Source organism: Castanea sativa, chromosome 5 (genome assembly GCF_040712315.1).
Source record: "Castanea sativa cultivar Marrone di Chiusa Pesio chromosome 5, ASM4071231v1".
NCBI lineage: Eukaryota > Viridiplantae > Streptophyta > Magnoliopsida > Fagales > Fagaceae > Castanea > Castanea sativa.
This window is the reverse complement of record NC_134017.1, coordinates 38,197,490-38,211,477: the sequence shown is the minus strand read 5'-3', so window position 1 is coordinate 38,211,477 and position 13,988 is coordinate 38,197,490. Positions and strand designations below refer to the sequence as shown.

The following is a 13,988-nucleotide window of genomic DNA, read 5'->3' as shown; positions in this document are numbered from 1 at the left end:
AGATTAATTTAGAGATTTTCATTTTGAACGACTTATTTACAGAAAACAACCAATGGCTTAAGTAGTTTTTTTAATGGGATAATAATCTACTTGAACGAGTTCTTTCTTTTTTGCACTTTTTTTTGGTGTGGAGAATTTGTTTAACTCGAAAAACAGAGCAAAGATTGAGGTCTACTGATGTAGACATACACAAATGTTGAGATAGTCTTTATCTGAGCTGTGCCTTTCTTATCTTCTACTTATCAAAAGCTTTTAAATTGATGTCAAATTTGTTCAAACAATTTCAGCAAAACCTTTTGTGCTTTCGGCTTCTAATGCCCATTGCATCATAATCATGAGTCTTTCTGTTTCCTAGTGGTTTTGGCTCTTTGTCTACCTCCAACCACTTATATAGTCTTTTGCTTATTCTTCTTCTCATCGTTGTCCACATGTCCTGCAAGAAAGGATTTTTTTTTAATGCATATTTCATAATTTTTGTTGTTGTTGGGGGTAGGGGGAGCTCTTTTCTTGTGCTAAAATGTTATTTCTAATAGATGCTTCATAACACTTCCATTGTGTGTGTACTTAAAAACTGTGTATCCCACTACCCTACAAGAATTAGCTTATTTTAATGGTATTCTCTTGTTCCTTTTTAAAATACCATAGATACCATCCTATCACTTAACCACTTAACCATTGATAATATTTTATCCATTTTGTAATACATTGACATTCAAGTTGGATGTTGATAATGTTGTCATGGCCTAATGGGAGATCTAAAATTGATTACTAATAACTAATTATGAATACATATATTTATGGGATTCAAATTTTCTTTATGCTTTTGATCCCTTGAATTTTTTTGTAAAAGCATGAATCCATAAGCTGTTGGAATTATCTTTGTGGACTTATCTTTGTAAATGCATCTGGCACTCTTGGAGTCCATGGGGGCTAATGGATCTACTGGATCTGAAGCTGTTGCTGCTGCAGAAAAGAATGCGGCTTTATTGACTGCAAGAGCTTGTCCCTTGGATCTATCGACAATTCCCTCAATATTTTGTGTTTCAGCTGCCCTTAAATATCTTGCTGGTGAGTCATGGCTTCTTTGTTTATACACGACATAAGTATAAAATACTAGGAAGCACCGTTATGGAACGGGTATAGGTATGCATTTACAGCTTATACAATGGCACTGCCATAACATTTACAGCAAAACCTATTGTGCTTTCGGTTTCTAATGCCCATTGCATCATAATCATGAGTCTTTCGGTTTCCTAGTGGTTTTGGCTCATTGTCTACCTCCAACCACTTGTATAGTCTTTTCTTCTTCTTCCTTCTCATCGTTGTCCACATGTCCTGCAAGAAAGGAGTTTTTTTAATTAAAATGCATAGTTCATAAATTTTTTTTTGTTGGGGTTAGGGGGGAGCTCTTTTCTTGTGCTAAAATGTTATTTCTAATAGATGCTTCATACACTTCCATTGTGTGAGTACTTAAAAATTGTGTATCCAACTACGCTACAAGAATTAGCTATTAATGGTATTCTCTTGGTTCTCTTTTTAAATACCATAGATACCATTGTAACACTTAACCATTGATATTCTATCAATTTTGTAAAACATTGAAATTCAAGTTGGATGTTGATAATGTTGTCATGGCTTAATGGGATTCCTAAAATTGATTACTAGTAACTAATTATGATGTCATATATTTATGGGATTCATATTTTCTTTATGCTTTTGATCCCCTGAATTTTTTTTGTAAAAGCATGAATCCATAAGCTGTTGGACTTATCTTTGTGGACTTATCTTTGTAATTGCATCTGACACTCTTGGAGTCCATGGGGGCTAATGGATCTACTGGATCTGAAGCTGTTGCTGTTACAGAAAAGAATGTGGCTTTATTGACTGCAACAGCTAGTTCCTTGGATCTATCTACAATTCCCTCAATATTCCGTGTTTCAGCTGCCCTTCAATATCCTGCTGGTGAGTTATGGCTTCTTTGTTTATATAGGACATAAGTATAAAATACTAGGAAGCACCGTTATGGAATGGGGTATAGGTATGGGTATGGCACATAGCAATTTTTGAAAAATGCAACTATCCAGGTTAGTTAAGTTTTTATTTTTGTTATTCCCTTCTGATTTGATGTCAAAGATAATAGTCCCTTATAATCTGTTTGAATAGGTGCTTACATTGGACCAGAGCCTACAACGTAGATTTGTCGTTGTTATGGTATCACAAGTCACCCTCACTTTTCTATGTTATTTTTGAAGGCTAATTAAGTTTAATTGCACTATGTAAAATTTTGAAACTACTTTGGTTTAGACAGAAACTACCATGTGCGTATTGTCTCCTTCCCAAGTAGCAAAAGGGGCATTCCGAATAGGTATTCATCTGGGTATTGCTTTATGTGTCAACTGGTTAAATGTGTTACACTAAACCCCACCCCTTTAGGGCTTTTGGATATAACACAATGCCTACCTGTGGTATTTTTGTGGAAATAATATGCAATCTTATAGTTATTTTCCCTCAAAATCTATCTTCTTATTCTATTCTTAACATAATGAAATTTTTGGGTGACTTTTCTTTTGTGCAGAGTTTTAGGTCATGGAATCTTGCATAAGTAATTTCCTTTGAAACGGTTTGTTCCCTAACGATTTGGTGAGCTTGATTCAATTACTACTTGTGTTTTATTGTTGGACCATGCGGGGGAATGTTTTCAGGTTTTATGACTCTGCTACCCCAATTTCCATGTTTAAAAAATTTAATGCTGATATATATACTAGGGCAGCGAAGTTGCATAGGGACCTAGATATCGATATTATTTTCCTTAAATTTAAAGGTTTCTTTAATTAAGATGCAAGTTAAAAGACTTTGCTAGGGTGACATAGGGTTGAGATCAAAATTCTCTTTGGTTTTCTCAATAATCTCATATTGGTACTTTTCTCAATATTGTGTTTTAAAAATTTTATATTGAATATAGATAACCTTGTTGCCGCTGTGTTAGATCTTATTTACGATTGAACTTAATTCTCCCTTAACTATTTGTTTGACCTTTTTGGGTTATTGATTTTCTCACACACACACACAAACACACACACACACACACACATATATATATATATATTTGTGTGTGCTTGTGCGTGTATCTTCCACACAATCATTTTTAGTCTATATATTATTATTGGAGCTTGGGATTTGTGTTTTCTCTAGCTGCATTCTTAGAGTTTGCTTAATCCTTGGGGTGATGCATTTGCAGTGCTTTAACTAAGGTTGATATGATTTTGTTGCTTGTAATGATACATCCTTTTGAGTAGTCTTAAAATTATTGCAATTTAAAGTTGTTCTAAACTGTGTAGCTGGGATTCCATGTTTTTCAATTAGTTCATGCAAAAAGTCAATACCAACATCACTAAGGGTTTGCGCATTTATGTAGTGCTTGTTCATCTATCCTATCATCTAGTTTTTGTTGGTGTTTTCTTGCTTTTAGTTAAACTGGGTTATCCTGTTATGGTGGAAACTCCATGTTCAGTTTGGATTGCCACTTATTTTCTGTTTATAGGAAGCATGATTTTTTGGTGTTTTGCCGTCGAGTCTCATTTGGCAATATTGCTCTCTTTTCCTATCATATTTGTTTATCTCTCCTATGTGCATAAGAATTTTGAGGATCATTTTTTGCTTGTTTTAATTCTTTCTAATATTTGGGTCCTTCACTGCTTTTCCTAGGTTTCGATTTCGGGGTCGATTCTAATATCGAATTCACGGGCTAAGCTAACAATGGCTCTTAGTAGTCCCCAAACAAGCATCTAGAAATTATTACTACTTCTACCTCGCTCTACAGAGTGGTTTATTTTGGGCTTATTACTATGTATCCTCTGTTTATTATTCAATTTCTGTTGCCTAATTTTAAAGTCTATGCAAAGTCTTCTGCAATGGTATGGGATCAGATTTTCGAGTTTTGGTTTGAAAAAGTAGGAAGCAGGCAAAACAATATCATAGATTGTATAGAGTATATAGTCTCCATTCCAATATTTTGCTAGGTTGTGGTATGACATGTTTATCATCTTGATGCAAGCCATTAAAAACTATTTAATCATTTGTCTGTTCCTTGTTAATCTACAGCCTTAGGTGTATAGCTGACTAGTATTTTGCACACAAATCACAAAATCAAGCACACAAAATACAAAATTTCAAGAATTTATCTTCTTTAATTACCCTGGTCATATTGCAAATGTGGGAACCAAATCAGTGCCAAGTTCTGGGAAGTAGCACGACATTGATTCCACTGGTTGCTACTGCAGTGACTTGGAATTTCAACTTGAGAGGGTTAACATGTACTACAATGAAGCAAGTTCTGGTAAATTTGTGCCTTGTGCTGTTCTAATGGACTTGGAGCCTGAGACCATGGACAGCTTGAGGTCCGGTCCTTATGGCCAGATCTTTTGGCCAGACAACTTCGTTTTAATTCTTTCAAATTTTATGTTTGTAATGTTTGATTTGAAATGTGAAATGGGTAGGTAATGTTTGGGGGTTATTATTTTTCCACAATTTTTTAGCTTTTTGAAAAATATTTTTGTGATAATGTGTGTTTGTTTTTTTGGGGGGTTTAGGATTTCAGGTGTGTCAGTCATTGGGTGTAGGAACTGGGTCTGGAATGGGGACGCTTTTGATTTCGAATATTAAGGGGGAGTACATGTTTTGGCCTTACTGAATTATAGTTATGATGATAGACTACCTTTCTTTGTTTTGTTGATAGTATGAAATAAACATAGCCTAAAAGATCTAATTGTTGGGAAATTTACCAACATAGCTTGCAAGTTTTTTCTAACTGTTTGTTTGCACTGCCACTTTAAAGTTCATTTTAATTTCCATGCAGGTAGATGCTGATTTGGTGCTCCTTGGAAACATAATTTTATATGCAAGTGCCAGAACGTGTATCCTCAAGACTGTTCTCACACTTTATTTGCATGGTGTGGCTTTCCAGTAAGAAAACTAATTTAGAATGATGTTGAAATGCTTTTGCTTTGTCATTACTAATTTCAGAATGGCAACATAAAATCCCTTTTCCTTGATCTCGTCTTTAATTAGCCTTCTTCCCATAAAAATTTATCATTTATGTTTCCTCTACTTATTATTGATTCTGTCCTCGTTAAACTCTGATTTTCTAATCATTCCTAGACTTTGATGATTCTCTTATTTTGAAGTTTCTTTTGTAGTTTTTAATTCATATTAGTTTTGTTTTACTTGCTTTTTGTAGAGAACTAACCCCAGCTGTAATTGATGTATTTAGCAGAAGTGGCATAGCTTGCTGCTTGCTCTTCTTGCCTGCCATATATATGTTTGAAGAGATATCATTAATCAAATTTGTGTTGCATTCCTTCACATTGTAGCAGGGGTGATCAATTTAATGTAGATTAATTGATAGGATTAAATTTCCAACCTGTCTGAATTGGAGCAGCAAACTGGTGAGCCAATTGACTGGTGTCCCTTTTTTTAGTACGCTAGTGGCCTTAGACTAGATAATAGCATACCTTGTCAGACATAACTTTTCAAACACTCGTTAAAATTGGTTTTACCTGCTAATTAATGTATTCCATGTTCCAGGATATGTGCTGGGGTTTATTGCCTTGCCTCTTCATGTGGCTGACTTAAGCAGTCCTAAAATCATCAAGCCTTTGGCCGATTCCAGTTAGGATGTTAGCTACAACAATGGGAGGGGTACACAACCCCACGAGACTATTTGAAAGTATCTTAAAATCACATTCAAAAAACACATCTTGTATACATCTCCCAAGCAAAGAGAACTCCTTCCTCCGTGGCCTTTGCTTTGATCTCGAAAGGTCCCAGTGGTTGGAAACTCAGTTTACTCATATCTGCTGTAACTCACCCCTCATGGTCTCTAATCATCACGCTTACACCAGCACACCGAACTTGATTAAAAATTGCACCATTCACAAGAACTAGTGAATGCCATCAGTGTAAGTGCATTTTACTTTGATTACATGTCAGTGGAAACAAATTCCTTTTGATTCTCCATGCTTGCTTCTTTATGGTCTTTTAAATAGAAGGACTAAGGAGAAAACATTCTCATTACTCAGGTCATTTATAGGTTATGTCAATTTTAGTTGACTGTTTAATTTACGTGATATGTGCAGTAAACACTTCTTTGTTAGGTACAAATGTGGATGTAAGCACTCGTAAATTGTTGATTTTCCTTTATATGGCAGAAACCTTAGTATGTTTTATTCTTGTTCAAGATAGATTTTGTTAACATGATGTGCTCATTTTAACAGTGGAGGGTTGAAATTTCCATCGAGTATGCATTTACAGCTTATACAATGGCACTGCCATAACAACAGTTAACTAATCAACCTTTTAATTTTGGTGGTTACATTCTAGAATTATTGTATTGGACCTTTGTTAACATTGTGACATACATTGTTAGTTGTAGCCTTTTGTTCTTTCTCAAACACTTATCTCTTGGGGGAATTTTGCGTAAGGAGTTGCGTGACAATTCTGTGCCATCCTTGGGGAGGGTAGATGACAGAACTAGTTTAGTTAATTTGCAGAGCTGTACTTTAGGTTTAATGTAGGCCATACAGAGAGAGCGGAAAAATAGAGCATTTGAAGGGTTAGAATGGTCCATGACAGGATTTAAGATGCTTTTATTGTATTCTTTATGTGAATGGATGACTGCTTTATGATTCCATCCATGTTCTAATATGTTCAAGTTTCTTGATGATTGTAATTTCCCTTGATTTGACTGCCTGCATGTAATTCTTGTGTGCAGGGTGATGTTCATATTTTCCAGTTATTTAATCTCCTGTTACAAAGTTTTGGTTTGTCTTGTGTCACGCTGATAAAAAGTTCTCCAATATCCCAGCAAGTTTCTTTTTGTGCCTTGTTGTGGAGTTCGGTAATACAATTTGAGTTTGGTAATACATCTTATTTATTGACATTGGGTTTTTGCTTTATCATGAGGTGGACTTTTAGGTGTGTGTAAGAGATATAGTCCATAATCTTCCTTCTCTTTTACTATCGAAATTGTTAGATATTGATATTGTTTCTTTGTACGTGTACTCGAAATAGTGTTAACTGTGTTGATCACTGTAGTTGAGGACATCGAATGCTCTGATATAGCTGATGTTATTGTTGAACTGAATCTTCTGAGTGCTTCAAAAGAAGGTAATGAAATTCTTTCATTCCTTTGGTTTGTTTTCAGCAACTGCAATATGTAAATCTCATTAACACCTTCAGCACTATCAATAGTATATCAGGATTAATATGCTTTTGTATAATAGTGAGCTTATCTATTGATGTTGAAAAGTTGTTTTTTTTATAAGAACTTTTGTTAACCAAGTATTGCAATTCTTTTCCTTTTTTGTCTTTGGTGTGAAATTGAGAAAATATTGCAGGTTTACTGTTTGGTGTCTTGGAAAGGTTAAAAGTAATATCGAGTCCTTTAACCTTGATGACAATCCTATGTTGTGACTTCTTGATCAATGTAGGGAGATTGTTATCTTAGAGGTAATGCTGAACGTGTTCCAACTAGATATCTTAGACGTACTTGTTAGGAAACATTATCTAGGAAATTAGGTGAACCGCCCTGTTTCTTAAATTCTTCTCACATGGATATCCCTTCAGTAAAGCATGTATATTGGTGTATCTTCTTCTGTTAGTACTCTCAATCTTGTTAAGATACTAGAATCATGATTAGATTAGTACATGAAAGTATCATCCTTCAATTGTGTTTGCCCAATTCCTTACCATTGGGAAGGACCATCGTATCAGCTTAAAACTTTAAAGGAGACATATACAGATCGTCTCTCAATCCCTCAAAAAAAACTGGCTCAGTTTTGCTAAAACTAAGATTAGAGTTCACTGATTTTTTGATTTCCAAATGGATGATGAAGTCGACTTAGGCGTCAAGAACGAAAGAGTCCCCTCAAACAACGCATCCTATGGGGTTCTTATTCTGTCTCTGACTTTTATTTTAACAGATTTAAAAGATAAATTAGATCTGTTATATGTTTTTGACTTTGACAATTTTAATTGGGTTTGGTTCCAAATTTAAATTAAGGAAAAACTATTTTTATTAAATATTTTTGGTAATGGTTTTTTTTTTTCTTCTTTTTTTAAAACATGTCTCTATTGGATTTAAATCATTCAATTTCTTTCTCTGCAGAGATGAAGTGGAATCTTTCTACATTCTTGAGTTTCTAATTTCATTAAAGCAAAGGTACTAATTTCTTTTCCTAATATTCTCTTCAATTATGGTTTGCTGTCAATTTAAGAATTTTGATTCATAACCCTTTTCCTCTAAATTTGTTGAAATCTGGGAAAACCCTACAAGATGAAATCCTACCTAAATTTTAATGGTTGGTTATCTTTTAAACTTAATATTTTCATTTTAATTTTCGGGTCTTTGTTTTTCCCTCTTACCTATTCTGTTATTTGTAACGGGGGAGTGAAATTGTGGGATTTTGAATATTTGCTCAAGTTTATTTTTTGTTTACCATGAAGAGTTTTCTAATGAGCATATAAGTGACATGTATGGTTTATGTGAAGGAAGCATTTTTCTGCAATATCATTCTTCCATATCTTTTTTGTTCTTTAACCTGCTTCTACAACAGTTTTTATTTTATTTTAATATTTAGTGATTCCAATAGTAGTGTACTTTTGAAAGTTGTTTTATTCTTATAAACTTTATTATGAGTGTAACCAGCTTGATTCTATTTTTTGGTTCCTAAGTTATTTGTTCTCATTTTTCTTTTCTTTTTAAAAATTTAAATATGCAGTGTAGCCCTTGTCCAACTTCTTTACATTTATTTTCCTCAACTTTCTTTTTGGTCCTTCATAATTACTCTAAATTGATATAATTAACTTGCTATTTTGGTACCATTTGTCTATACCATTGAATATAAAAAAATGGCTACCTCATGCACACATATTGCTTTTCCTACATCCTGATGACAAACATCCTATACAGCAGCATTTAATTTAGAATTACATTGCTATCAATTAATAAGAGCCAAGGTCAATCTTTGCAACGTGTTGGACTTTATTTAGATAGACTAGTTTTCAGTCATGGACAATTATATGTTGCCCTCTCCAGAGTTACAAGTAAAAATGGCCTTAGGGTACATATTGTAGAAAATGATTATGGTGATCACCTTGATACAATAAATATTGTATATAAAGAAATATTTGATAATCTGCTTAGAGGTAACACATACTGTTTTTTAAAATTATTTCTAGTAGTTTATAGTGTAAATTAGATTGTCACTTATGCAATCTTTGCAAACACTAGACTTTTCTCCAAAGTTATATACAAACTCTACTGATGTTTAGAGTGTTCAAATATAACAGATTTATGTCACAATGGAGTGTGAAAAGTTTGAAGCAGATATCTGTGGACAAAGACAACTTGACTGTGAAAGGAGTTTTACGAATGTGGGATGCAGTTAACATATCAAACGACCATGACCTGATCAGTCTTGGTATGATATTGGTTGACAAAGAGGTAAGTTCAGAATTTCTCATTCTTTTATTCATTGTGGTTCATAGGAATGGTAGATGAGAATATCACATTGTTAGGTAAGTTTAAGATCTGGTATGATTCAAGTTTATAGTTGTTTTGTTGAGGTTTTATATTTCAATTTTTTGTTTGTAGAAAAAAAAATACATTAGTTTTTCCCTATGTAGCAATTTAGGATGTGGGACCCTCTATGATAGTGGGTTTTGGACGCAATAATAATGATTGCAAATTTGCTTACTTATCAAAAAAAAAAATAATGATTGCAAATTTGCAACTGTTAAGACTTGATTTTACACAAATTAAATTTTTACTGTTGGGTGATTCCTTGAATACAAAAGTCAATATATCATGATCATTGTGTGTGCATTATGTTGTTGTAATCATTATCATATATTTGGTTGATTATTATGTTTTGCTTGCATGCATTAGTAGTTAAAAGGCATATTTGGGTTCTCTATTTCCCTGTTTGGCTAGTGAGAAAATGTGCGAAATTTCTTTGGGCTGTTTGCTTTGTCTGAAAGGATAGGTAATGTGCCATCGTATAGTGCTCATATGTGTGTGTCGATTTGCAATTAGGCTCTTTTGTTACTTTTCCTAGGTTTCGTTTCCATTTTTTTTCGGTGGATTATTAACTCTAGTCTCAGTGCGTAAGCATTTGAAATTTCTCATGCGATTCTTATGCTTTTTTGTGCCTGTCTTGTTTGATTTTTGGTCATCTTGTGTTGGCAACCTTAATATCAATTTCAATAGCTAATCTGACAATGCCTCTTATAGATGTGGGGTAGTAATATAATAGTGTGACCTGAATATGGTCATAAAAGGAAATCAAGATAGTGTTTTCTCTTCTAGCGGCATGAGTTGGGCTTTTGGGGAATTATATGGATTTAACTTATGTTTTGGATTTGCTTCATAATTTGTTAACTTGGAATTTTGCTAATTAATTTCCTTGTTTCCAAATACCAGGAAGCAGAGAAGAGCTTGGCTTTCAATGTTAATTGGAATTACCTTTATATTTGTTGGGTAATATGTTAGTTTTTCTATTTGTTGTTTTGCAACCCCTGCCATTCTTAGTGCATGTTATTAATCTCATTTTTAGTCACTCTTTATTGTTATTTATTATAATCTTTTTAGCATTTTGCTTTAGGTTACCTAAGTTTTGATTGTGCTTCTACCCTAACCACTTGTTTCTGATCTGCTTTAGCTTTAACAATTGTTTGTTGGGGTTTTTGATTTTCTCTTTTACTTTATTAATTTATTTTTCGTTAAATGATGCTTGTGTATTTATTTTTTATTTTGTATAGTCTATTTAATTCCCGGGGTGATGCGTTTGCATCCTTTTATGTTTGCATTCTTTTTATGTAAGGTTGATTTGATTTTGTCGTTCTCTTTCTTATATTGTTTTGAGTTGATTTTTTATTTTTTATTTTTAAATTTTATTCTTGGAAGCATTTTTCTTGAACTGTGTAGCTAGGTATATGTATTTTCAGTTTGCTACATGTGGTGGATTCAAAGCTTGCGCCACTAAGGGTTTGCACTTTCCTCTTGTACATTTGTCTATTTGTCTTGTTTCTTTTGATGTTTTCCTTGTACAGGACATACGAAACTTGTTGGACACGGCCGCATGCGTGTCCCAACCATTTTTCTGCTCCAAAATAAAAAGCTGAAACGCACTACCTCTCACACCAATCTCTTCTTCTTCTTCTTCTTCTTCTTCTTCTCTTAGATCTATAGTCCTATTTCCCTTTTACAGTTTTGCCCCTTTGCCCTTTCTGTCCATGTGTGCTTTTGATTGCTTTGTCTACCTCACAGTGTCACACATTAAGAGCTCTTTTATCTCCAAACACCCACTTGAACAAAAGATGTGTAATAATTTTTTTTGCCTTTTATGAGTTAAAAGTCTACCACCTATCAAACTAGGTAGTCAACTTTTTACAATTCTTTATTCATTATCTAGGCAGACAATATCAGTGGTTAGACTTTAAAATGCTTCTAATAGATTTTTTAACAATTATTAAAAAAAATAAATATATATATATTTATATCCCCGCTATACCCGTGTCCTAATCTTTCAAAAATTGCCGTGTTGTACTGTACTGTTATCCGCGTCCGTATTTCCTAGATTGTAGGATATAGATTTCACGTTTGAAGTGTGCATATCTATGTTTTTGTGTTTAGCCTATGTTTTCATATAATTTACACATGCCGTTTCGGTTTTGACCTGAGATAATTAGATGGAAAATCAGTTTTTTATTTCCTGTTGCTTTGTGATGCTTTATGTGCTACCTAAGGCCCATGTGGTTTGTCGTTACAGTGATGTTTTGGCTTAGCTTGATTTTCAGGTGTCTCATGCCTTTGATCTCTTGACATGGGCTTTGATCTAATATCTTCAAATCAGAGCTCAAGTTGGTAATATCACAGGTTTAAACATATTTCTCTCTAAATATGTGAATTATCTCTAATTTTCCAGAATGTTATGGCTGCTTTGTTTCAAAGCCGTCCCTCCTTCTCTTAAAGTTTTCAAAATTTAAATCACCTAAAATTTTGGCTGCCAATTAATGTGTGCTTTTATTTGATCTCAGGTTCAAAAGATACAGTCTCTCACATTAAATATTGGAGTTGTTTACAGGTTTGTCTTTTGTGTGTTTATTTGTAATTTAGAAAGTTTTCTAAGGTATTCATGTTCAAAAGATATGTTCTTTGGTGGTTGCCATCTTTCAATGTCTCTCTTATCGATTAATATTCTAATTGCATGATTTCCATATGTGATCAGTCTTTTAAAGAAATGGTTGCAATGTGTCTGGTGAAAGATCAAGCAAAGAGGCGGAACTTATTGAAACACCCCTTTTTCAAGCATGCAAAGTCTCTTGAGATTTCTGTGAAGAAATCATTCGTTGACTTGCCACCCCTTTGGAATCATGTAAAAGCCCTCCAGGTTACCCATAATATTGCTGAGATGCACCTTCCGTACTTTCACTTGTCCTGGTAAGCTTGTCTCATGGCTATGGTTAATTTTGTAGCTTAAAGATCAAGTGCAACTTTGTAAAGAACAAGAGGTAATATAATAGGTCATAAACATTTGTCCTCCCCATTAAATTTGAACTTAAAATGCATGTAGCGATATTTCTTTAATTTTTATCTATATATACTACATATTTAATTCAATTGGATGCATTTCTTAAGAATAACTGATGTAGGATCTTTCACTTAACTTTAGTTATCTGTCAAACCATCCCCACACCCTCTCTTTTTCCCAATTTTGTTTTTTTTTTTTAAGTTTTTCCAATTCTTCATATTGACCAAGTTTCCCTTTCCATTTAGGTACACTGATGATATGGAGCTTGATGATGCTGTGCATATGCCTATTTTGATGCTGAAGGAGGGGTAAATGAATATTAAGCCTTTTTTTTTAATAAATATATTTTTATTTAAAAAGCTGTGGTGGGGTGCAGCTAGAATGGTAAAAGCTCGATGTGTATGCTAACAGGTTGATGCTTATCGGAGAAGATGTAGATGATGATTAAGGCTGAGAATTGCTGGATAATGTTTTGGAAGGGTGTAACTTCATGATGCCATACATTGGTATAAGTCATTGGCTTCTTGGAAAAGCCATGTATGAAGATGCATTCCTGCCCGAATGGGTATTACATGGAGCCAAACCTAGAGAGTAGATTTTCTTTTGTGGTCGTAAGTTGCCTTTTGATTGGAGTTTTTCTAGTGCAAGGGCTAGTTTGCTTAGTTTGTAGAGAGGAAATTGAGCTAGGAATACCCGAGCCACTAGGCTTAGGACTGGCTTGCTTGGGCTGGTTGGTTTAGGTGAAAAAGCCCATGACAAGTGCTAGAGAAGTTCATGTCAGGCCTCAATTTGCTTTGGGCAAGAAAGGGTCATGTTTAGCATAGCTTTGGTTCAGCACTTTCACATTCAATCTTGTGGATCTAGTCCAAGAGGCAGTTATGTTAAGCATCCAATTACCAGAAGAGACGCAATTACTATCCTTCTGCTCTATGAGTAGTCTGGTTGACGTGTATTCCTTGTTTTATATGTCACTGTCACATATGCTGTGCTGGCATTATTGCAAAAAAAGTTTTACCACAAAACTCCCACTTTGGGCTACCACTAAGCCTACAACTGTTTCAGTGTTTCTCCTTTCCACTCTATTGGCATCTAATTGGGATCACATATCATCAACTAGCTTAGCCAATACCCACCAAGTATGGTGTGGAGGGTGAGGTCTCGACGAATTTTGCTAGCCATCTAAAGATGTTGGCAGTGATTACCAATAAAACCATTAAAGCTTAGAAATACTTTGAGGGAAAACAACTGTAAGTTTGTAAAATGTGAATAAGAAAAGACATTGATGATAAGAAAATGGAAGTATGCAAAGATACAGTCTCTGCAGAAAGAAATTCAACCAAAACAAAGCAAGGGAAAAAGGTAGACTACTTCATATCCCAATGTGTTGATTAAAATTGA

The 13,988-nt window shown here is 34.1% G+C and overlaps 1 long non-coding RNA gene across 1 annotated transcript; it reads left to right on the top strand.

Annotated features, from left to right (window-relative positions):
• Positions 1-12,802: 12,802 nt before the first annotated feature.
• LOC142633338 (uncharacterized) lies at positions 12,803-13,612 on the top strand. Its single transcript, XR_012843884.1, has 2 exons — positions 12,803-12,898; positions 13,002-13,612. It is a non-coding gene; the product is annotated as an uncharacterized LOC142633338 (long non-coding RNA).
• The last annotated feature ends 376 nt before the right edge of the window (positions 13,613-13,988 follow it).